The sequence below is a fragment of the Pelophylax lessonae genome (assembly GCF_965119305.1).
Source record: "Pelophylax lessonae genome assembly, chromosome: 4".
Taxonomy (NCBI): Eukaryota; Metazoa; Chordata; class Amphibia; order Anura; family Ranidae; genus Pelophylax; species Pelophylax lessonae.
Genome location: NC_138771.1, coordinates 139329413 through 139352985, shown reverse-complemented (window position 1 = coordinate 139352985; position 23573 = coordinate 139329413). Strand labels below are relative to the sequence as shown.

General features: G+C 42.1%; 1 protein-coding gene across 1 annotated transcript in view; it reads right to left on the bottom strand.

Annotated features, from left to right (window-relative positions):
• Nucleotides 1-1755, bottom strand: part of LOC309554950 (mucosa-associated lymphoid tissue lymphoma translocation protein 1-like) — a 108208-nt gene extending 106453 nt beyond the window's left edge. Inside the window, exons 1-2 of the mRNA XM_082256711.1 lie at nt 1696-1755; nt 1541-1626 (exon numbers count right to left, since the gene is read on the bottom strand). The gene's annotated coding sequence lies outside the window, so the exon portion shown is untranslated. The remainder of the gene's footprint in view (nt 1-1540; nt 1627-1695) is intronic.
• Nucleotides 1756-23573: the final 21818 nt, after the last annotated feature.

Genomic DNA, 23573 nt, shown 5'->3' with positions numbered 1-23573 from the left:
GGGAGGAATATCCGCCGCCGCATACCGCTCGCATATATCGCTGGATCCCGGTGACAGGATCCAGCGATGCTTCTGGCGGTACCCCTAGTGTGGCTCGGGGTTACCGCTTTTGGCTCTGAAATTTAACCCCGAGCCATGCTTGGGAATACCGCTAAGTAGGTTAAACGATTGTCGTTCGCTAGGCTATCGTACGACATTGGACGAACTGTCGTCATCGGCTGTCGAAAGCTGTGTTCTAATGATTAGGGATGCACCGATCCGATATTAGGATCGGATATCGACGCCGATATGGCCATAATAGCTGGATAGGGGGATCGGTAAAATTAACAGATCCATGTGCCGATCCGGTTTTGCTCTTTACATTGCTGTGAGGGAGCAGAGAACAGCTGTCAAAGAAAAAAAAAAAGAGCCTCCTGCAAATGCCTGTGTAAACACAATGAATACAATGTATCTTTTCGTTCCGTCTACCGGAGGAGGGAAGTTTAACCTCTTAAATGCACAATTGTTATAAGGTATCTGCCGATACCGATCCGGAAGTATTATTTTGTTATAAGCTCACAAAACAGTACTTCCGGATCGGACTCAGGATCGGCGATTTCACAAAGCAAAAGATCGGCATCGGGGATCGGGACCAAAAAAGTCAGATTGGTGCATCCCTACTAACGATCAGATTATCGTGCGATCAAGTTGAAAGTGATTCTTTTCGTACGATTATCTGAACGTGTGTACGAGGCATAAAGCTGGATACACACTATGCAACTTTTGTTGTTAGATTTCCTTTAGATTTACCTTCAACTATGTAGTACAAGGGCCTGCCTGATTGCATACAAATTGATAGTGTTTAGGTTTGACCTCATATTATATGGTTTTGATAAGTCTGAAGGAAAAAATCGAAAGAAAATTGTATAGTGCGTATGGCCCATAAGGGTCCTTTCCACGGCCACTGCGATTTTTTATTCCGCTGCGGCACTTTTTTTTTTTTTCGCGGACACGGATGACACTTGTGTCATCCGCTCCGTATGTCCGCATATCATCCCATCCGTTTGCGGATGATATACAGACATAATGTATGTCTATGGGGATTGCGGATGTCATCGGATGACACCGCTGAGATCCGATTTTGCATCCGTTCCGTTTTTTAAATAGAAGAAAAATAGGGTTCTGTTCCGTTCCAAAAGGATGAAAATCGGATGTCAGGGGATGGTCATCCGCTGACATCCGCAATCCCATTGACATGCATTATGTCCGTTTTTCATCCGCAAAAAAAATGGGAAGAAATACGGACATACGGAGCGCCCGTGTGAAAGAGCCCAAAAGGAAAAAATCTAAAGACAATTGTATAGTGTGTATCCAGCTTAGGCTGGCCATACATGTTCAATTTTCTTGTATAATGTTCTGTTAGATTTACCAGAAATCATATAATATGATGTACTACATAGTTGAAAGTTAACTTAAAAGAAAATTGTACAGAAAATTGTATAATGTATGGCCAGCCAGGACCAGATTTTTGATATTAAAGGTAATTGAAAGTTCCCCTCACCTGTTCTGTTGTGGTTCTTGCTCCTGATTATGGCTGGGGTGTTTTCCCTTCTTTTCCTCCGTTTTTTACGTCAGCCCTTAACAAAACTGTATATGGAAGGTATTTATCATCAAGCTTTTTCTTTTCACTCAGTTTATGAAGAACAGAGGACTCACTCCAGGACTGATTTAGAGAGCAGTGCAGACACCAAATCATGATTCTTCAAACAACAGTGTGACTTCCTCATCTGCTGGCTAAAATCTGATCTCATGGAGCATGGGCGACAGGCCGACCAATGAGGATGCTTCCCCTGCTGAAAGTGAAACTAGAGAATAAAGTGGAGCATGTGACCCAGCGTGAAGTCCCTTCTGCAGGAATCCTATAAAAGCACTTGTAGCATATGTCATCTTTAAGCTGGGTGTCAATAAATAATTACGGCTCACTATATATAGGTTTTATGTTTTTATTGTTATGGCTTTATTTATGTACTTTTTATAGCTATAAGCTGGATACACACTATACAATTTCCTTTCATTTTTTTCCTTTAGTGCCGGTTCACACATGTGCGATGTGAGACATCGCATGTGATGCGCACCGCACTGCTGTGCAAATCACATGCGATGTCTGTGCGATGTGAATTCAGTCATACAGATTGCATGGCTGTATTTGCATCGCATTCAGACCAAAGTCACGCAGAACTCTTTTTTTGGTCCGCGCCAGAATCGGATCGCATAGGTTTTCACATTTATGTGATCCGATTCATGTCGAACTGACAGTTCTTACTGAGATACGCGAACTAATCTGGGGGTGTCGTTAAGTTTGTATTGACACTCCCAACAGTTTGCATATGGCAGTTTGAACTGCCTGCGAGGAGTCGGGTGCAATGCGGGAACCTGCAGTGGATTTGCAGGATTACCGCATCGCACCAATCTGAGCTGGAACTTAGATTTACCCAAACCATATAATAGGAGGTCAAACCTAAACACTTTCAATTTGTATGCGATCAGGCAGGCCCCTGCACTACATAGTACTAAGGGAAATCGAGCCACAAAAAATGTAAATTGTGTATCCAGCTTGATTTGTATAAAGTCTGCATCAAGCCCAAAACTTTTTTCTAGTGGGGAAGGATAAGAAATGTTTAACTGCCATTGTGGGCTTCATTAGGGCTTCTTTAGACATGTGGTTGGAAAGGGGCATAAAAACATATTGCTGAGCAGAGTTTTTATTTTGTTCACAAATTGAGCTTTTGTGTTTTTAGCATCCCCCAACTGTCCCCATTAACCACTTCAGCTCTGAAAAATGTTACCCCTTTATGACCTGCCCATTTTTTGCTATTCGGCACTGCGCTAATTTAACTGGAGATTGTGTGGTTATGCAATGCTGTACCCAAACAAAATCAATATAATTTTTTTCACACTAATAGAGCTTTTATGGTGGTATTTGATTACCACCAGGTTTCTTATTTTTCGCAATATGAACGTATGTATTCCGCTACACGTTTTTGATTTAACAAAATCCCAATACGTGTACCGTATATTGATTGGTTTGCCTGAAAGTTATAGTGCCTACAAACTATAGTATATATACTGGAATTTTTATTTTATTATTTTTTATTTTATACTACTAATGGCACATAATCAACAACTTATAATGGCACTGTGATAGTGTGGCAAGAAATCTGACACTAATTGACGCTGGGGGAAACTGACTTATTGCCATTGACATCACCAGTGACATTAATACACTGTGATAATACTTTACACTATCACTGTACTAATGACACTGGCTGGGAAGAAGTTAACATCTAGGGCAATCAAGGGGTTAAATGTGTGCCTAACTATGTGTAAGTGCCGGTTCACACTAGGTCGCTCTGACTTCGGGGGCGACCTGTGAAGTCGCGTGCACCGCGACTTCGGCGCGACTTGCACGGACTTCATATAATGAATGTCTATGCAAGTTGCTCCGAGGTCGCCCCGAAGTAGTACAGGACCCTTTTTCTAAGTCGGAGCAACTTGTGTCGCTCCTATTAGAACGGGTCCTGTAGCACTACATGGACCGCGACTTGTCAGCCTGACAAGTCGCCTGACAAGTCGCGGTAGTGTGAATGGACACTAAGGTGTGTACAGTGTACTGCTTTTACTAAGAGATCTCTAAAGGCCCGTACACACTTGACGGAAATTGGACGAAATATCCTCCGATTTTTTTCTCTCTTGCTCAGCGTTCATTACCGTTTTTAGTTGACAGTGCATAATGTTCACTAAATTTCTCGTCCGATTTTTTTTTTTTTTTTTTGGGACATTTGTTCCTAGACTTTCGGGTCGTCAGCAACTGCAGATCATGCGCGGTCTTTAGTATCCGATTTTTTGCGGACGTACTGCATACACATTAAACGAAAATTGGTCGTCTGGGGACGGACAATAAAAATTTTGGTGTTTGTCCCTCCGTTTTTTTCGTTAAAAATGTCGGCATCGGCTGCTGAAATTTGTGTACACATTAGCCGAAAATCGGACGATTTTACCTCGGACGTAAATTTTCGGCAGATTTTCTACTAGTGTGTTTCCCACTTAAGGCTGGGTTCACAAATACTGCGGTCGCAGCTCACAGCAGGGGGTCCGGTGCGTCCCTGTTCACTAAATCCGGGGCGATTCAAGTCCAAATTTCTGCCTGAATTTGCACCTGATTCAGAGCCAAAGACGCAGAGGACCCTTTTCAAATGCAGACCGTGGTCGCCCCGGAGCTGTTTGAACCGGCTCTATTGAGAGCCAGTCACACTCTCCTGTCATGCCAATTGGATGCGGGGAAATCACAGCGGGTGCCAGGTGGGGGGCATGCATGTGAGCACCCTAAACCTGGAAGTAGGCAGGGGCATAAAGTTACATCGCTTTGCCTAAAGCGGCTGCCCGTTAGCAGTACATTACGTGTAGGCAGTCGCTAAGAGGTTAGGCTGCATAGGCATCGAACGGGGGTGTTCACGTGCCACGGTTGTGATGTCTTGCTTTGAGCCCAAGGCAAAATGTATCCCCCCCTGTTGCGTTCAACAGGCGGTACTCATTCACATGAATGGGGGTGCGGCACTTTGGTGTGACATTTAAGGGCCAAAACAGCTATGACGCTTCCTCACCACTTGTTAAATGCCTCTAAAATGCAATATAAACATGGCTCGCTCTTCAGAGATACGTCAGTTTAGATACACAAGGTGCGTTGAGCTGCATGGAGCATCCCCGTCCATTGCAGTCCCAATGCATAGGCAAGGCAAAAAGCTTTGTTCCCTATTATGGCAGATTACGCCATCACTCTGTGGTAATGTACACTGAAAAAAAAAAAAATATCACAAAATTTTTCTCAGTGTAGTGTGATATGAGCAGTGCACCCATATCACACCGTACTGCAACTGAAGAGAAGGAAAGGAAATGGCACTCTGTGACAACTGGTCAGGGGCTCTTTTATTTCTGCATGTTAACATTGGAGCATTCTCTTCACTTCCTCTCTGGTAAAATTTTCCATATTTTGTCATGTTACAACCAAAAACGTAAATGTATTTTATTGGGATTTTAGGTGATCATGAGATATGAGAGCAACACAAAGTGGCATGAAGTGGCACATAATTGTGAAGTTGAAGGAAAATGATAAATGGTTTTCAAATTTTTTTACAAATAAATATGTGAAAAGTGTGGTGTACATTTGTATTCAGCCCCCCTGAGTCAATACTTTGTAGAACCACCTTTCACTGCAATTACAGCTGCAAGTCTGTTTGCATATTTCTACTAGGGATGATCGAACTTTTGAAAAGTTCGGTTCGACCAGAACACCCGAACCTCCCAAAAGTTCGGCCCGGATTTCAGAACCCAATTGAAATCAATGGGACCCGAACTTTGGTAATCAAAAAACACCATTTTGAAGCCGTAAAACCCAATAAATGCCCTTAAAAAGTGCCTAGGGTTCTGGGTCATACCCAGGGACTATTAATCACACAAAAAAAGTTCTTAAAAATTTTCATTTTTGATAGAGAGCCAATTATTGGAAAAATTAAAAAAAAAAAATAAAAAAAAAAAGGAAATGTTTTTGGATTTAGTATCTGGGGGGTCTAAAAAAGTGTACCTGTGAAGTTTCAGCTCTGTACTACTGTAGCAGGTCCAGAACCATAAAAAAAAAAGATTGTTTGTATTTTGTCACTTATAGAACAGGTTAGTGGCTTCTCTCTTTTCACACCTTGCCACTTTAGTAGCAAGCGTTTTTTTGGGCATTTTTTGGGGTATTTTCAGGCAGGCAAAACATCTGAACTTGTGTATACGGGTATATATACACACATTATCGTGTAAATGTAAATGATTTCATAGTGCAAGCATATATTTCTGCTACTATCACACCTATATATGTCTATATATGTCTAGGTGTATACAGTATATACATATAAGTATGTGTGTATATATACCCGTATACACAAGTTCAGATGTTTTGCCTGCCTCCAAAGAACCCAAAAAAATGCCCAAAAAAACTATAGCGGCAAAAAAAAATGCCCAGGTGTGTTGTTGCAGGCATTTTTTTGGGGTTTTTGGAGGCAGGCAAAACATCTGAAATTGTGTATAGTGGTATATATACACACATACTTATATGTATTTTACACTTAGACATATATAGGTGTGATAGGAGCGTAACTATATTGGTGTTAATTATTTCATTAGCGCAAGCATATATTTCTGCTACTATCACACCTATATATGTCTAGGTGTATATATACATATAAGTATGTGTGTATATATACCCGTATACACAAGTTCAGATGTTTTGCCTGCCTCCAAAGAACCCAAAAAATGCCCAAAAATACGTCCAGGTGTGTTGTTGCAGGCATTTTTTGGGGGTTTTTGGAGGCAGGCAAAACATCTGAACTTGTGTATAGTGGTATATATACACACATACTTATATGTATATATACACCTAGACATATATAGGTGTGATAGTAACAGAAATATATGCTTGCGCTAATGAAATAATTAACACCAATATAGTTACGCTCCTATCACACCTATATATGTCTAAGTGTAAAATACATATAAGTATGTGTGTATATCTATCACTATACACAAGTTCAGATATTTTGCCTGCCTCCAAAAACCCCCAAAAAATGCCTGCAACAACACACCTGGGCGTTTTTTTTTTGGCGCTAGCGTTTTTTTGGGCATTTTTTTGGGTTCTTTGGAGGCAGGCAAAACATCTGAACTTGTGTATAGTGGTAAATTTACACACATACTTATATGTATTTTACACTTAGACATATATAGGTGTGATAGGAGCGTAACTATATTGGTGTTAATTATTTCATTAGCGCAAGTAGTGTTTTCTGCTCCTTTCACACCTATATATGCGCAGGTGTATATATACATACATGGGTGTGTATATATACCCCCTATACACATGTTCAGATGTCATGCCTGACTCCAAACATGTGCTCAAAAAATCCCTATAGACGCCTGCAGCCAAAAAGCATGCTGACAGGGGTGAAGCCATATTACTGCAGCGAAAGTGACTTCAGAGAAACTAGCTTTTCTCTATAGCGGTCACCCTGATATGGAAGGGTTTGGTCACCCTGCCATAGCAGTCACTGTCAGTTCGCCCTACACTACACTACGGTCACCCTGGCACTTTCCCTACAGAAACTAAATTATTAAAGCTAACTAAAGTGTAAAAGAGCACCCTAGCTACACTAGATATCCTTTTCCTCACACTAATAAATGCTAAATGACACTTTGTAGCAGAAGTCCACGAACTGCTTTCACTCTCTTCCATGTCCCTGTATAACAATGCTAGGAATTTGGCGGGGGCTATCTTATATACTGGGGGGCGTATTCACTAATGATTGGTCTATGGACCCCCTAGTCACTCCAATCACATTACTAGCATTCTCCTGCCCCCTAAATTGGCTTTTGCTAATAGTTCTGGTCCAATCATGGGCTTTTAAAGCCCATTTCCTGTCCCATTGCATTTTGGTCGGTTCTGGTTGCTGAATTCCGAACTTTTTGGGCAAAAAGTTCTAAATTCGGCCGAACCTCGAACAGCCAATGTTCGGGTCGAACCGATGGTCGACCCGAACCGTTCGATCATCCCTAATTTCTACCAGCTTTGCATATCTAGAGAGTGACATTCTTGCCCATTCTTTTTTTAAAATAGCTCAAGCTCTGTCAGATTGGATAGAGAGCATCTGAACAGAAATTTTCAAGTCTTGCCACAGATTCTCAATTGGATTTAGGTCCAGACTTTGACTGGACCATTCTAAAGCCTCGTACACACGCAACGATTGTTTGCCGTGAATTTTCGGCCAATGTCCGATCGGCCGATTGTCGGCTTGTTAGTATGATGCTTCCGACAACCAACTGCGACTTTTAGGCCGAACAAAATCTGGTGTGCATGCTATAAAATTTTTGTTGGCCGTCAACAGAACGGCCGATTGTTCTTCCGTCAGTACAGATTTCGGCAGACAAAATTCAGATGAGCAAGACTGGGCATGCTCAGAGAAGAAAAAACACACGAAAAGTAAACCAGAACATGACATCACTTCTGAAGTTTGTTTTTGTTGGCCGATAAAATTTGTGTGCAGTCTCAAGCACATTTCAACCAACACAACAACACTGGACAAAAGACGGCCGATCAGTCGGCCAACAATCGTTGCGTGTGTACGAGGCTTTAGACAGGAAAATGCTTTGATCTCAACCATGTAGCTGTGTCTGTATGTTTAGGATCATTGTCCTGCTGGAAGGGGAACCTCTGCCACAGTCTCAAGTCTTTTGTAGACTCTAACAGGTTTTCTTCTAAGATTGCCCTGTATTTGGCTCCATCCATCTTCCCATCAACTCTGACAGCTTCCATGTCCCTGCTGAAGAAAAGCATCCCCATAACATGATGCTGCCGCCACCATGTGTCACTGTGGGGAGAGTGTGTTTAGAGTGCAGTGTTAGTTTTCCACCACACATAACGTTTTGCTTTTAGGCCAGATTGTTGAATTTTGGTCCCATTTGATCAGAGCATCTTCTTCCGCATGTTTGCTGTGTCCCCCAACGGGACTTCCTATGGCTTCCTATGGCTTTCTTTTTGCCACTCTTCCATAAAGGTCAGATTTGTGGAGTGCACGACTAATAGTTGTCCTGTGGACAGATTCTTCCACGTGAACTGTGGATCTCTGCAGCTCCTCCAGAGTTACCATGGGCCTCTTGGCTGCTTCTTTGATTATTGCTCTCCTTGCCTAGCCTGTCAGTTAAAGGTGGACGGCCATGTCTTGGTAGGTTTGCAGTTGTACCATACTCTTTCCATTTTCAGATGATGGGTTAAACAGCGCATTGTGAGATGTTCAAAGCTTGGGATATTTTTTTTATAACCTAACCCTGCTTTAAACTTCTCCACAACTTTATCCCTGACCTGTCTGGTGTGTTCCTTGGCCTTCATGATGCGGTTTCTTTGTTAAGATTATCTATCAAACCTCCTGAGGGCTTCAGAGAGCAGCTGTATTTATACTGAGATTAAATTTCACACAGGTAGACTCTATTTACTAATTAGGTGGCTTCTGAAGGTAATTTCTTCCACTAGATTTTAGTTAGGGGTATCAGAGTAAAGGGCCATACACACTATAAGATTTTCTGAAGAGTTTTTCCTTCAGATTTACCTTTTCTATGTAGTGCAAGGGCCTGCCAGATTGCATACAAATTGATAGTGTTTAGGTTTGACCTCATATTATCTGGTTTTGGTAAATCTAAAGGAAAAAGTCTTCAGAAAATCTTATAGTGTGTATGGCCCATTAGGCCCTTTTCACACTTGGAGTCCATTGGCGGACTCCGTTTTTCTCAGCGGGGGATCGACCTGCTGATCCCCCGCTGAGCAGGCGGATGGCAGCTCTGTCTCCGCACACAGAGCAGAGACAGAGCTGTCAGGTCCCCGCTGTTCTCTATGGGGGAATCGGATGAGAACAGACCATCTGTCCATTCTCATCCGTTCCCATCTGATCCGCTGGACGGATGTAAAATAGGATAAAAAGAATAAAATAGAGATTATTGCGCTAACTTAAAAAATGTAAGCAGCTGACATCAATCACTGAACTAAGGAGGGTGATAAATCAATAAATACAAAAATATGTGCAGCGCTAGAAGAAAAAAATTCCCAACAAAATAAATTGTCCAATCGCAGGAAACATTCCACAAGTAACGTAAACAATTGATGGTGAGAAAAAGTCCAATATATAATGGTGCAAATCATATATAAGTGCAGCAAATCCCGTCACCAGTGAAGGTAGAAATATATTGCGCTCACCAGATGGATGGGACCCCAAAACACCTTATAGTGTAGGAGTCAAACAGGCTTAAAAATGATGGAGTGTCCCCACAGATTTTTCACCGATTCCAACGGCAACCATGCAAATCTCCGGTAGATGGAATAGTTCAGAGATTCCCCTTCCACATGGTGGGTGGTAAAACCGAAAAAAATGGAGGGACATATAGCGTAATATTGCTAAAATCAATTTAATATCAATAAAGCTGATACACTTACAGACATCCGTGAAAGACAGGCATATAAGATGTAAAACAGCTGGGCTGACCAAGTCCTCTTTACATGTTTCGGCATAAATGCCTTTTTCAAAAGGAAAAAGGCTTTTATGCCGAAACATGTAAAGAGGACTTGGTCAGCCCAGCTGTTTTACATCTTATATGCCTGTCTTTCACGGATGTCTGTAAGTGTATCAGCTTTATTGATATTAAATTGATTTTAGCAATATTACGCTATATGTCCCTCCATTTTTTTCGGTTTTACCACCCACCATGTGGAAGGGGAATCTCTGAACTATTCCATCTACCGGAGATTTGCATGGTTGCCGTTGGAATCGGTGAAAAATCTGTGGGGACACTCCATCATTTTTAAGCCTGTTTGACTCCTACACTATAAGGTGTTTTGGGGTCCCATCCATCTGGTGAGCGCAATATATTTCTACCTTCACTGGTGACGGGATTTGCTGCACTTATATATGATTTGCACCATTATATATTGGACTTTTTCTCACCATCAATTGTTTACGTTACTTGTGGAATGTTTCCTGCGATTGGATGTAAAATAGGGTTTCCATCCGTCCAGATTTGACGGACCGGATCGGATGTCAGTGGACATGTCTCCGCTGACATCCGATGCCCCATATAGATGCATGGGGCTATCATGGCCTCTATAACCCCCTTCTTAACCCCCTTCTTAATATCTTTCAGACCACCTTTATAATGCCGACTACGCCAACATAAGATCGATACCATATCTACTTTATTTGACCCTTTGGTCACATTCACTTCATATACTCAAGGTGAATATCCTCATGGTCTTTAAAGGGGTCTAAGACAAATTCACAGGGAACTATTATTCCTAGCTATTCCAACTCTGGTGTTGTACTCTTATATTCTTTGCATTAGGTATCACAAATGTTTATACTCTCCTACATATGAGCGGTCCATGTTGAGCCACTACTGACTGGTCATCGTGGTGCCCTGTCGGTCCCTCCGGGCAGCTACTGCTACTATACTCTTGATATTCTCACGGAGTTCTATGCCCTGCACGGGCTTTGGGAAAACTTGGGCATCCCTCCACACGGTAGCAATACCGTTTTTATCCGACAGATCGATCCAATCCACTGGTTGGACACAAAGGGTAGGTCGATCCTCATTGAGCTGATATTAGAAGACAGAGTTCATAATTGTCGGCCTGTGAATATATAGTTGTACAAATGTCTGTTTGAAAGTATATCGAAGCAATTTTGTTTCCCTAGATACACTAGGCGATATGCAACTACACAGATATCTGCTTTACAATTTACTAAATTGCTTTACTTTTTTAGATACAATAGGCGCTCTATCTGGTAACTTTGGGTGACCCCTGAGGAAGGGCTTCCACGCCCGAAACGCGTAGGGTCGGTTCCGGTTCCATGTTTGCCCTATGTACCTGAGTGTCCACATCTTGGTTCGGTATTCGGTCTGTCAAATGCATGCAATTTTAATGCCCTGTATGTGTATTTGTGTTTTTCACAACATTGTGTTTTCACTATATATCCTTTTGTATTAATAAAGTTATTTTTTATATAGTACACAGTGTCTAGCGGCATTTATAGTCGCATACCACTAAGGGGAACTCTTTTTGTATATACTGATCAGGGATGATGGCCGCTGTCACTGGGCACCGAGCATGAGAATACTTTCTATCTTTATCGATTAGGGTGGAAGACACCCATTTCCCCACCTCTAGTATTCTCATTCTCACTGCCATATTTATCTCATACAATTTATGTGTATGAGTATAAATGTTTATTTAGATTATACTTATCCTATTCTAAGTTTAAGTCATTTTTTGATCAAGTTGTGTTTGCCTACGAACGTTTACCAGCCCATAATGTTCAAGGGCAAGAACTTTGAGAGTATTCTGTCTTCTTATAGGGAGCAGGGTAAAAAGGAAGCCCAAGAGTCTGAACTAGATTCTTTGTTTTTTCAGCTTAAGAAAATGGTTGAAAAAAGGACGAATCTACATTTACATATTGAAAATTTTGAGCAGTATGTGAGAGAGGATATCAATCCGTTCGGTCTGCGCATCCAGATATTCCCAACCATGGAGGATCTGGATGACGCATTCAAGAAGCGATGGGAATCAAACCTACAGATTTGCTCCAAAAATATGATGTTATTATTGATAGAGGAGTACAATAAACGTATCAAACTATTAGAAGGGAAAATTGATAAAATTTATGAAAAATTGATACCCTTCCAGGACTCACCTAGATATAGAAATCTAGAGTCCAACATCAAGATACAATTGGATAAAACTATTAGCGAGAACATTGTTAAAAAAGAACGCAAAATCTGTAGGGATAGAGTGGCCTTTCGTGACCATGTGGCCTACAGGTGGTCCAATCATTCAATGTACCAACTATCTAGGGGTCTAAGACCATCCAAAAACCAATACGGGTCAAATTCGTCTTTAAACTCATCCATCTCCTCCTCGTCCTTTAAACAGGATGTCCCTAGAAAATCTGTCAAGAATAAACGTAATTCTCCTAATAAACAGGTTAAAAATCCACCCAAAAAGCAAATAACAGAGGGAAACCGGGCACTCCCTACCCCAATAGGGACATATAACATCCGCCAAAAGCGCAATGTGCCTGGCACATCTGATTCTACCAATGCCCTGTCTAAACAAGCTAAACGCCCAAACACCAACACGGCCCAAATAGAAATAGGATCAGAAAACGAAGACTCTGACGGTTTTTTAGAAACAGAGGACCAGGAGACATAAGCAAAAATCATAATGTAGATTTACGCTCCAAGACACCGGGAGATAGTGTACTCTTACACACAGACCCCAGCAACATAAACACGGAACAGGACCACTGTGACGTCATTAACCTCACGGACTACCCTATCACCACTGCAGAACTATCCTTATTGTCAAAGGGCTTGAGCTTTTGCCCTCAAAGCAAACCAGATAAATTTTCCATGATAAAAGATCTACATTTATTTGCTAGGAAGGTTCTACTCAAAACACAGTATGACAAAAAAACTAAAACCCCTCTCTCCTCTGCCAATACAGACAGCAGAACTACAAAGGAAAATGAAGCCCTAGATTGCCTTATATCACTCCTTGAGGAACAAGAAGAAAGAGACCTGATTGACAATATCGACTTGGACTCGTTACTCAACTCATTTGAGACTGAACGTGACCAGACGATAGTCCAAACAACGCCCATATTTCGAAAGAAGTCAGACATGTTCCCGTCTCTTAACCTCAACCCAAATTTGGCAGCATTTGTCTCCTTGACTACACAGGAGATAAATAAAATTAAATTTTCCAATACAATCTCTAATTTGTCTAATGAGGAGAAAATAGCCCTAAAAACCCTAATAGAGCAACATGATCTTACGATCAAACCATCAGATAAGGGCGGGAACATAGTCATACTCAGTAATTCCCAATACAGGGACATGTGTCTCCAAATCCTCAATAACAGGGAGTGGTACAGGCCTATCTCAAAAGGGGCTATCGATAGATCCAATTTAGAGTTCTATACCATGGTGGACCACGCTTATCTTTATAATATCATAGATAAACCCACATGGGATTTTTTACGGACAAAATTTCCGGTGGTTTCCACCTTTTATAGCCTACCGAAGGTTCATAAACACCCTTCCAAACCTCCAGGACGCCCGATAGTGTCAGGATGTGGGAGCATATCGGAGAATCTAAGTAAGTTCATAGATTCAAAACTACGTCCTTTTGTACAGAGCCTACCCTCTTATGTTAGGGACACGATTCACTTACTCCAGATCCTGGATTCGATAGTGATTCCATCGGATGCCCTGTTGGTGGCTATCGATGTAGAAGCACTCTACAGCTCGATACCACACCAACAGGGCATCCAGGTAGTCCAAAAAATATTGTCTCAATTTGATAGACATCAAAGTGACCTCAATGGGTTTCTCATACGGGGCCTTAGATTTATACTCACTAATAATATCTTTTCTTTCGATGGTTCCCACTACCTCCAGGTGCAGGGGGTGGCGATGGGGACTTCGTGTGCCCCATCGTATGCCAACCTGTACCTGGGGGAGTGGGAACGTCAGTTGCTATCTGAGGACTCATCTACAGGCTGGACCAGGCACATCTTAACCTGGCACCGCTACATTTATGACATTTTAGTTATTTGGAGCGGCTCGTCTGAGGAACTCACTGGGGGGGTCACACACATGAACAACAACAACTTCAATTTGAAGTTCACTATGAATTATGACCCACACTCAATTAACTTTCTTGATATTACCATCAAGAAGGACGGTTTAGGAAACTTACAAACCACTTTATACCGCAAGCCCACATCCGCGAACACTATCCTACATGCGTCCAGTTCACACCCTGCACCACTTGTCAGATCTATACCTTTTAGTCAGTACCTGCGTATTCGCAGAAATTGCTCAAACGACTTACAATTTAAAACTGAGGCCAACAACCTAAGGGCGCGCCTACGCGAAAGAGGTTACTCTAAAACTTGCCTCAAAAAAGCGTTCAATAGAGCAAACTCTTTTACACGACAAGAACTGCTGTTTAAAAACAAGAAAAAAACCAAATCAGGCACTGCAGATGCGAATCTTCCTCGCATTATAATGCAATATTCGGAACAGCATCAACAAGTACTTAAAGCGATTCAAAAATATTGGCATATGTTGAGTTGTGATCCTAGCATCAGCCCACATATTACACAGAGACCGGCTATTACGTATCGTAGAACTAAAGCTTTGAAAGACTACCTCACACGGAGTGAATTTGTTGGCAAATACCGTAAAGACCCCTGTAAAAGATTCGGAACATTTACATGTGGAGGTTGCAATTACTGCCAGTATATCAACAGAGACTCTAATATTCGTCTCCCCAACGGGAGGACATTTAAGGCACATCACTTCGTTAATTGCAAAACGGCAGGGGTGGTGTACTTGCTCTCTTGTCCATGTGGGTCCTACTACGTAGGGAAAACCCAACTGCCCTTTCATAAACGTATCTACCGACATGTATCAAGTATGCAAAAACGTGATCCGGATCTGCCACTTGGCAGACATGTACGTGATATGCATACAGGTATTCCTCCGGTTCCAAAGTTTCTCGCTCTGGATAGGGTCCACCCCAGTCCCCGCGGTGGGGACTGGAATAAGACCCTTCTACAGCGGGAAACTCGTTGGATCCTGGACTTAAATGCCACCACAGCCCCGGGCCTGAACGATGTGATCAGTTTCAGGCCATTTCTGGAGGGCTTTTCTTCGGGTGGCTGGGAACAATGATCATGATTTTACTTCCAACTAAGAGTAAGTACACAAAAAAACCCCCCTAAAATCTCCCCTCCCCCCCTTTCACTTTTTCTCTAAAATAGGCTATACTGCCCACTAGATTGCCCATGTAGATGCTCTGGGGTAGAGTTTTACATCATCATACAACCCGGTGGGGTCAAAGGTTGGTTCTAGGACACAATATTTATGTTCAGGACTTCTTATCAAGATAGCCTGACATCATTATGATACCTATATTGTGTATCTTATCCTGTGCGATTATGGCTTATCCAAAATTTCCATTATATATTTCATATGTATTGTAATATATTCATATAATATGCTATGTATCTTCTGTGTATGAACTGATATGGTTTGACTTAATTATATGCAGGGTTTAATATTATCTTATACGATGGTCTTATGGTCCCTTCTGGCCAGGATATGGTGGAAAAACATGCTCCTAGTTATGTATATTAGCCTTGTGTAGTTTCTGTACATTGGCTGTAACATGTAATTGAGAGACCAATACTGTGCCACTGCGATGGACAAGTACATTATTTTTTACATTTTTTCCTTTGGGGTCTTTTCCTCCCTGCCCACCTATGCCTTTTCCTTTTCTTCCTTTCCTTTTTCTTTCTTTTTTTCTTCCTATTTCTTTCTCCCATTTCTTCCTGTTCATTCTTTTGTGTTCACCAACGGTTCGCTGACTTTATTCTTGCTGCCTTGTTGGTTGCAGGCTCCCCCGGCGCGGGTAGGGGGCGCTAGTTGTTCTGGCTCCCCGCTCACTCCAGCTCTCTTCCTGAGTAGCTGGTTTCCCGCGTCGGTGCCCGTGGAACGCGGACCTGGCCTCTCCTTCCGGGATGGGCGGGGCCCGCGCTCTCCGGGCGGATGACCAGATAGGCTCCCAGGACCGCTCGCATTGACGTCATATGTCGCCACTGCGCAGGCGCCGGCGTCATACGACGATCCTTAAATAGTGTGGGCTTATGGCTATCCGCAGAGGATGCCAAGCCCATGAATACCCAGGGATGGTAAGTGTCAGAACTCTCTTCATTGCATGTCGCCGGTTCACTAACCTGGCTTCTCATCACTATGGCTCTTATTGTACTCTTGCATGTTGTTGACCTGCATCATTCGCTCTATGTCCTGTACTATTACTCAGTATGCATTTCCCCATTCACCACACATCCTTTCCTTCGGCACTTCTCTACACATGTTTTTTCTCAATACTTATATCTTATCACTCTTTTCCTCATACTATCACACAGTTATGTGGTATGCTTCACCTGTAGGTGTAGGGGGCCATGTATGCATATCGCCAGGGATTTAAACCTGGATTGCCCACGTTTGTTTGGCCATATGCTTATGACATGCATTAATGTGGACAGCCTGTGTTAATCTTCTCTTTGACTATCTGTAAGTCATATTAATGTGACAATACAGCACACTGTTATGCTGCATATTAAGAACAAATTCAGGCACTTGTACGTCCATGTCCTCCATTATGCGCATGTCACATGCATCTGAATCCCACGCACTTTGTTTGCACTTCATTTTCTTGTTTGCACTTTTATATGTTATGTATGGATCTCTTGGTTTCTTTGCATGAACCCGGGATGCTGATTTCACTACACCTCCCTCTTTTTCTTTTATTTGCACTTTTGCAATTTATTGGGGCTTTCATGGCCTCTATAACCCCCTTCTTAATATCTTTCAGACCACCTTTATAATGCCGACTACGCCAACATAAGATCGATACCATATCTACTTTATTTGACCCTTTGGTCACATTCACTTCATATACTCAAGGTGAATATCCTCATGGTCTTTAAAGGGGTCTAAGACAAATTCACAGGGAACTATTATTCCTAGCTATTCCAACTCTGGTGTTGTACTCTTATATTCTTTGCATTAGGTATCACAAATGTTTATACTCTCCTACATATGAGCGGTCCATGTTGAGCTACTACTGACTGGTCATCGTGGTGCCCTGTCGGTCCCTCCGGGCAGCTACTGCTACTATACTCTTGATATTCTCACGGAGTTCTATGCCCTGCACGGGCTTTGGGAAAACTTGGGCATCCCTCCACACGGTAGCAATACCGTTTTTATCCGACAGATCGATCCAATCCACTGGTTGGACACAAAGGGTAGGTCGATCCTCATTGAGCTGATATTAGAAGACAGAGTTCATAATTGTCGGCCTGTGAATATATAGTTGTACAAATGTCTGTTTGAAAGTATATCGAAGCAATTTTGTTTCCCTAGATACACTAGGCGATATGCAACTACACAGATATCTGCTTTACAATTTACTAAATCGCTTTACTTTTTTAGATACAATAGGCGCTCTATCTGGTAACTTTGGGTGACCCCTGAGGAAGGGCTTCCACGCCCGAAACGCGTAGGGTCGGTTCCGGTTCCATGTTTGCCCTATGTACCTGAGTGTCCACATCTTGGTTCGGTATTCGGTCTGTCAAATGCATGAAATTTTAATGCCCTGTATGTGTATTTGTGTTTTTCACAACATTGTGTTTTCACTATATGTCCTTTTGTATTAATAAAGTTATTTTTTATATAGTACACAGTGTCTAGCGGCATTTATAGTCCCATACCACTAAGGGGAACTCTTTTTGTACATATAGATGCATGGGGGGACTGTTCAGATCCACCTGAAAAACTGTCAGGTGGATCTGAACGGACCGCTATAGTGAAAGGGGCCTAAGGGTCCTTTCACACGACTGCTCCGATCAGATCTGCCTGTCAGTTTTTTAGGCGGATCTAATCAGATGCTCCATGTATCCCTATGGGGCAGCGGATGTCAGCGAAGACATGTCCGCTGACACCCGCTGCCATCCGCATCCGATCCTGTCCGTGAAATCCAGACAGATGGAAATCCTATTTTCCATCCATCCAGCGGATCGGATCAAATGAGAGCGGACATGCTGTCCGCTCTCATCCGATTCCCCCATAGAGATGCATGGGGCTCTGACACCTCCCTCTCCGCACACAGAGCGGAGAGGGAGCTGTCACCTGCCTGCTCAGTGGGGATCTGTGTTTACGATCCCCTGCTGAGCAGCACGGATCCACCTAGGGAGGCAGACCGTGAGAAAGGACCCTAAAGGGGGCTGAATACAAATGCATGCCACACTTTTCAGATATTTATTTGTAAAAAAAGGTTGAAATTCACTTATAATTTTCCTTCCACTTCATAATTACGTGCCACTTTGTGTTGGCCTATCTCATAAAATCCCAATTAAATACATTTTACGTTTTTGGTTGTAAAATGACAAAATGTGGAAAATGTCAAGGGGTATGAATATTTTTTCAAGGTACTATATATCTTGCCAGATAGCAGTAAAAACCTAATGGGGTTCTAACATTTACCCACTACCCAAAACTAAGAAAGATAGTTTATTTATTCACTGTACTGTATCTATTGAGGAGCACCATTGTCACCCTAAGCCTAGGGTGCTGCTCTTTAGCAGACGCGCAGGAGGTAATTGTTAACGGTAACCCAAGGCATCAGAAAATGCGATGCGTTTTCAGGTGTGTGGTGCTAAAGCACCATGCAGGTTCCATATGGCTTTTTTTTTTTTTTTTTTTAAATAGAGTGGAGATGGATTAGCACCCCTGTCAGGTTTGTATTGCTATCTGTGCTCTAGTTTGGGAGATTCAACCTCTCTATTTGTCCTGTTTACCATTATCACTGAAAGTGAAAGACAATCCCAAATTTTGAGTTATCTCCAGAAAAGTAATAGAGGGGAAATCTTCCAATGGGGACACTAGTTCTGGTGACCTGGGAGCGGTATTCCTCTATATTGTAGGGATCTCCTCTCGCTTCCTGTTTTGACTATGGGACAAAAGTGAAGGGAAATCTCCACAATGACAAAGCTGTCTTTTTTATTGGTGGAAAAAACGGTATTTATATATGTGTGTGATTTTTAAAATGATTTTCATTCAATATTTGTCATTTAATGTATAAATATATTTTGTATTTACCTAATTTCACTTGCACCGTACGCCGCCGATTTATTGCGGCAGGCTGGCCCTCCTGCGCGAACTGACGTAGACTTACGTCGGTCGCGCACCTACAGCTAGGGGGCGACTCCGATGCACGAGGCAGGCGGTTCCGATTGCTGCCTGACACCCACGATCGTTCCCCGCTGAGAGAGAAGAACGGTCAGCTGTTGTAAACACTGTTCTTCTCTCTGGAATGATCACAGAGTGCCTGTGATCCTTCTATATAGAATCACAGGTCTCTATGGTCATTCTATAAGCTGCTGCAGCAAGGTGGCAGCCCTGGGTCCAGCGACGTAGACCTATGTCGCTGGATTCCTCCCTGTTAGACACAGCGGGAGTCGGGCCGGAGGAAGAGAGACTGCGATCACCGTCTCTCTTCCCCGATCGTTGGGGAAAGAGTGAGAAAATCCGCCTGCTTGTGTAAACAAAGCGGGCGGATCTTCTCTGTGACAGACAGGAGGAGATCACAGAATTCAGTGTAGCTGAACCTGCGATCTGTGTCTGTGTCACACAATCCCCTCCCCTTACACACGTCAGTAAGCATGAGGCACACATTTAACTCTTTGATCACCAACAGTGTTAACCCCTTCCCGGCCAGTGTCATTATTACAGTAACAGTGCATATTTTTAGCACTGATTACTGTGGTAATGTCACTGGTCCCCCCAAAAGTGTCAAAAATGTCAGTTAGGGGTCCAATCTGTCCGCCGCAATGTCACAGTCCCGCAAAAAATTGCAGATCGCCATTACTAGTAAAAAAAAAAAAAAATGACAAATCTTTCCCGTAGTTAGTATATTTTGCGCAAACCAATCAAAATACGCTTATTTTATTTTGATTTGTAAATTTTCTTGGGGGAATGTTAGATATCAGAATGTGAAAAATATTGTTTTTTTTTTTTAAAAATTGTTGCTCTTTTTTTCAAAAATTAAAAATCGCACAGGTGATCAAATACCACCAAAAGAAAACTCTATTTGTGAGGAAAAAAAGGACATAAATTTCATTTGGGTACAGCCTCGGCACGGCCATGCAATTGTCCGTTAAAGTAACGCAGTGCAGAATTGCAAAATATGGCCTGGTCACGAAGGGGGTAAAATCTTCCGGTCTTAAAGTGGTTAAAAATATGCTCATTGAGAATTTTTTATTCAAAGACATGTAGCTATATACATTTTGGCCTAAATATATGACAACAATTTAATATATTGGATATTTTTTAACTGTCAAAGTAGAAAATGTCAAAATTTTTGCTCTTTTTTTTATTAATATCGCAAAAAATAAAAAGCACAGAGGTGATCAAATACCACCAACAGAAAGCTCTCTTTGTGGGAAAAAAAGAACGTAAATTTTGTTTGGGTATAGCATTGCATTACCGCGCAGTTGTCAGTTAAAATCACGCAGTGCCAAGTTGAAAAAAGTGGCCTGGTCATTAAGCAGGAATATCCTCTGGTCTTAAAGTGGTTAAAAAAAAACATCATATACAAAGGAAAAAAAAATGTAATAAAAAATTTGTTTTTTAAAAAAATATTTACTGGTAAAAACAAAAATTTTCTGTGCTGTCACCAGTCAGTATCCCTGATCACAGCCACGCCAGTTATTTAATGATGCTGTACTGGTGACAGCATATATAAAAAAAATTAAAAAATTGTGAAAAAAAAAATATTACATTCCTTCATTTTCCAAAAAATTATGACAAAAAATTACAACTTCAAAGAACCCACCATGCCGTCTTACTAAATAGCTTGGACTGTCTACTTTCCAAAAAGGGGTCATTTGGGTGATATTTCTACTGTCCTGGCTTTTAGGGCCTCAGAAATTAGATCAGTAAATCAGGATTGATACATTTTCAGATACATACTATAGTTTGTGGACTCTATAACTTTCCTACAGATTAAATAATATATACTGATTTGGGTTATTTTCACCAAAGAAATGTAACAGAATACATTTTGGGCTAAATTTATAAAGAACATTAATTTATTTGCAAAACAGTAACTAAGAAAAACACTTTTTTTTTTTTTTTTAATTTTCAGTTTTTTTTTACTTATTTAGCAAAAAATAAAAACCCCAGTGATGATAATAAATACCACCAAAACAAAGCTCTATTTGTGTAAACAAAATTATAAAATTTTGTGTGGGTACAGTGTTGCATGACTGCGCAATTGTCATTCAAAGTGCGACAACGCTGAAAGCTGAATATTGGCCTGAGCAGAAAGGGGGTAAAAGTGCCCGGTATTGAAGTGGTTGAATGGTTTGTGTGAAAAATAAAGTCTTTACAAACTATGGTCTATTTACTGGAATTTACACAGTTATAGACACAATATTTATAATTGCGTTGATTAGCGACTTATAGAGTGACTGTGTGTGGTGGACAATCTGGTGGGAACAGACACTGACTGGGAGGGAAACAAACTGACTGACTGACACTGATGTTACAATGATCAGTGATAATACTATACACTGTACCAATGACACTGGGTGAGAAGGGGGGAAATCAAGGAGTTAACTGTGCCAGTGTAATGTGTGCTGCTTTTACCTATAAATCTGGCTGATTTTTCTCTCTGAAGTCAGAGTTGATTTCAGGGAGAAGAAACTGACAGATCACTGTCTGTGTGCAGAGTTCTGTGTGTTTGTCAGTACGGAACTCTGTGCTGTTATTAGCCACAGCCTTGTGCTGTGTCCATTCACAGCAGTGGCCACACGCATGCTCTCCCCAAACTCGGAAGAAAGGCTGAAACATACAGGGATATCACCTAGCCTGGCAGTGCTGCTCGCCCACAGAAAATGTACTGTGGGCGGGGCAAGCGGTTAAAGATACTGCATTAGATAATGTGAACATTGAAACATAAGATGGCAATCAACTGAAATGTTGTGATGCTAAACCAAACTGAAACTGATGCACACAGGGATAAGAGTATTGGTATTTCCTAACCCTAAAATAAAGGTCATTATGTGCACATCACACATACAACCACAGTAGGAGGTGTCTGTATGCGTTCCTAACAAACAGGTTCCTGTTACCAGCACCAGTGGCTTTTTGACCCTCCTGGTAAGCAGTTACAGCCATTCCTGGACCTGCCCCTAAAGTGCTGCATTTATTTTTTGGTGGGTAGCCACTTTTAGATAGGCTGAAGAAGAAGCAACATGCTTTAAAATGCATTCCTATCTCCCAGCGCACTCCCAGTGGTGTCAGGTATCCTCTCCATCCAGGCTCTGGCTTCCATCCCTGGTCGGGTTGTCTACCTGCAGCAGCGGCTACCTCCTGCCTGTGCTCTTCTCTCCCTGCTCACGGCTCAAGCAGGGGAATTCCACAGCAGCCCATGGCTCCAGAGGCAGCAGCTTTGACTTTTACTACTTTGCACAAGCTCCGCTTTTGTGAGTGTGTTTTTATTCTTAATAAATATTGTTCACTTTGTTTACTACACTGTGGAGGTTGCACTTGTATTTTCCCTTTTGCGTTTCTAACACAGGTTACCCTTGGAGGTGACTTTAAAGCATTTGGCACCTAATTGTCAGTATTAGCTGGCTTTTATTGGGGCCCTTCTGTAAGATGGTGCATATGGAGAGTGTATAATAGATGGCTGAAGTGAAGAGTAGTCTCTATTGCATTAACTGTGTCACTGTTGATACTGTATAAGCACAGAGGATTTGGCTCAACCCTCCTACTACGCAGGAATCTGATCTAGATCACTTGGCGGTCTGCTTTTCCTCAGGTTCTCGGAACCCAGTGACTCACTCCTCCTGAACAGCTCCTCCCACAGCTTAGTCTCTCAGCTTTGGTCTTCACAGACTCTGTCCTCTCTGATGTAGGCACACATGGCAATGGGTCTTCCAGCTCTGATCCCAAGACACAGCAGCTATCCCTCTGAGGTTTAGTCCTCAGGCTCTTATGGATGCAACAAGGGCACCCAATCTCTGCACTGGCTTAGCAAAGGCAACAGATCCACATTCTCTGCTACCTGCACCTCTCTGAGATGGCTCTCTGCTCTCTGCACAGTCTCAGCCAAGGCCATATGTCTGTTCACCTGGGCTTCCTCCAAAAAAAAACTCCAGACTTGCCCAGGAAAAGTCCACAGCATCTGTTCACTTGAAATGCACTGTGACCCTTTAAGAACTACATTTCCCAGAAACTATGGTGGCTGCTACTCCATAGAAACTCCTCTTGCTGCTGATAGAGCTCAGATCTTTTGCTGCCAGGAGGAGGAGGGGGGGGGGGGTGAC